General features: G+C 35.3%; 1 non-coding gene across 1 annotated transcript; it reads left to right on the forward strand.

Annotated features, from left to right (window-relative positions):
* Positions 1–1173: 1173 nt before the first annotated feature.
* Positions 1174–1278, forward strand: LOC113254854 (U6 spliceosomal RNA). The gene has a single exon (XR_003315977.2). It is a non-coding gene; the product is annotated as a U6 spliceosomal RNA (small nuclear RNA).
* Positions 1279–2959: the final 1681 nt, after the last annotated feature.

The raw sequence follows: 2959 nt of genomic DNA on the forward strand, positions 1-2959 counted from the left end.
GAGAGAAATCTCGGAATGAATAGTACGCCCAAAAAGTAATGATTAGAAATTAGAAGGAAACCAGAGGACTTTATGGAAAACAAAAAACAAAAACAAAAAACAAAAAAACCTGGAGATGGGTTGAGGATGGTAGTGTGCATATGAAAATAAATGTAAAAGAAAGTCATGGTAAAATATGAAGCAAACTAAAACATGACATTATTTTGAGTATTATTTTGATATATATTTAACATATTAATATTTAATTGCATTATATTTATTCAATGTATATTAATAATAAATAATGTATAATATTAATTATATTATTTCTATGTCCATCTTTGACTTTGGTGTTTGGGACTATGTGGGATTACACTGCTTTCTCCATGTGTCTAACCATACTACGTGGTTATAGAAAGAGTAATATTCATAATGTTTATATGTTGATTATTTCAGATGTTCTTATTTTTAAATCAAACTATAGACAATGTTTGAAAGACACTGGATACAGAAGGAAATGTAATGGCACAATATATAAGCATAAATTATTAAAATAATGTTTGCATACAAATTGCTTTAAACTAAAAAAATGTAAAATATAATATTTTAGCTGACACAAGTCAGCAGGGAGGAAGAAAAGAAAGTATAGGCACACTGATGTCCTTGTCTCACCTAGTATGGGGAAAATAGAGCCAGTGTGAGGCTGTGATTGAAAAACATAGGTTAAGTATAATGTCAAGTATCAAAGATAACCAATAGGAAAATGAAAACAATAAACAACAAAAACCCTGAACTTAGAGGAGAATAGGGGAGAGGGAGAAAGTAAAGTATAAGTGTAGGAACTTTTGCATCTTTCATCTGGAAAGCCATAGATACCACCTGAAGTCTTAAGAAAATCAAGAATACAATGTATCCTTTAGAAATATGATGGTTAAATACCAGAAGAGCTAAAAAGTGAAGCAATTAAAGTCATTAACTTTGGAAATCTTTAGAGATCAGTAAAGGGCAGTGCTTTTCATCCACTTCCTGTCTATACAAGTTTGAATATTTGAACCATTACATACACACACACACACACACACGCACGCACGCACACATATACATATATATATATATATATATATGTACATATATGTTATCGGACACACAGGAAATGCCCAGTAAGAGACAATTGTTTAACTAAAAGCAACTACTGCTCTCTTTGGCAGCGCATGCGCTAAAATCAGAATGCCATAGAGAAGACTAGCATGGTCCCTGCACAAGGATGACATGCAAATTCATGAAACATTCCATATTTAAAAAAAATAAAAACAACTAAACTAGTTCCTACAGAAGCAAAGTTCTGTCCCTTATTCTACAGAACTCAAAAGGCATTTACAGATTTCCATGGTTTTAAGTTTTTGGAGCTTGAGAAATCTTTCCCCCAAATGAATCAACTCACTTCATTTTTGTTTTCAAAAAATAATATATCGAAAGCTGACAATCTGGCAATCTGCTGTAAGGCTAGGTAAAGATCAACCCACTTTAACATGTAAAAAAAGAAAAAGCCTAATATTTCCAGAGCTGTCAAGAACTTCAAGTTGTAAAGGAAGTAATTTGATCTCCTGCACTTAAAAACTATTTACTTACCCATTTCCATCAGCATTCACTCATATAAACTAAGTGTGAGGACCAGAAAGCATATTTTTATTCAGCCTGTATCCAACTGGGATACAGAATAGAATGTGAGAAAGCAGTAGGTCTTCTGATACGGTCAGAGGGTTAGTCAGTCAGGGAGGCCTGTCCTGAACAGAAGAGTTTTGGGGATACACCAAAAAGAATTTTGGTTAAATAACTTTATAATTTAATAATAGTGTCATGACCGGCCCTTAAAGTAGTCTGGGCTTTCTCATGTGCCATGTCAAAACTGACATGGTAAAGCCAATCATCAACTGCCAAGACCCCCCAACGGGCCACCTCAATGACAATGAACCTGTACCCTTGTTCACATCTACCTGACTCTGAGATTCCTAGGGCCATGCTGTCTGCACCCACACATACCACTTCTGATACTTCCGTTTTGGCAATCTGTTAATCATTTGATGAGACTAGAAGGGCAGATCAGGACACTTTGTTGCTGGTTGTTCCTTTGGAAAGAATCAATGAATGTCTATTCCAAGCCCACAGCTCCATATGCACAGATGCACTGGGTAGGATACATGGAGTTCATTTTTGTGCAAACCGAACAAAGTCCTAACAAGCAAACATTTTCTTTCCCACAAATGAGAAAGTTACACTTCAACTTGTTGACTACGGTTCTTAAAATGACAAATACAATAATAGATAAATCAAAGCCTTTTAACATGGAAAAGTCAACAGACCCTAGGTTGCTGATTGTCTCTACATGCAACTCAATCTTGGAAGTTTTGCCAAACCCCTAGGAAAACTGAAATTAGGAAAATAATTTCAAAGAAGTTTAAATTTCGGATTGACTTCCTTGGGAAACCCAAAAAGCCAGCATCATTCGTTCCTCAATGTTCCTTTGTTTTATTTTGTTTTCTTTCTTTTGGGGGCTAGGGAAGGAATATTTTGCTTTTGTTAAATCACACTAATAATCCCTGCTTTGAAGAATACCTGATACTCTGTAATATCTTATTCCAGAATCATCATAGAAACATGTATATAGCATTTACTGCATGCCACAATGCTAAGTGCTTTATATATATTAACTCATGTAATACTTACACAGCCCTAGAGGGTTGGTATTCAGAGAGGTTGTGTAACTTATCCAAAGTCACACAGCTAAATAGGTGGTGGAGCTGGCATTTGAACCCAAGCAGTCTGCCTGCACGGGCCCTGGTATATAAAGCATAACTTGGAAATAAATATCATATTTTCATTTTGGCTTCCATTATTTTTTCATCAACGTTCATCTTGAGCCTTGACAAGCCTCAAGGGTGTCCGCTGAATTCCTCTGCCTCCTGAACATTCTCTCCCTTCC

Source organism: Ursus arctos, unplaced genomic scaffold (genome assembly GCF_023065955.2).
Source record: "Ursus arctos isolate Adak ecotype North America unplaced genomic scaffold, UrsArc2.0 scaffold_12, whole genome shotgun sequence".
Taxonomy (NCBI): domain Eukaryota; kingdom Metazoa; phylum Chordata; class Mammalia; order Carnivora; family Ursidae; genus Ursus; species Ursus arctos.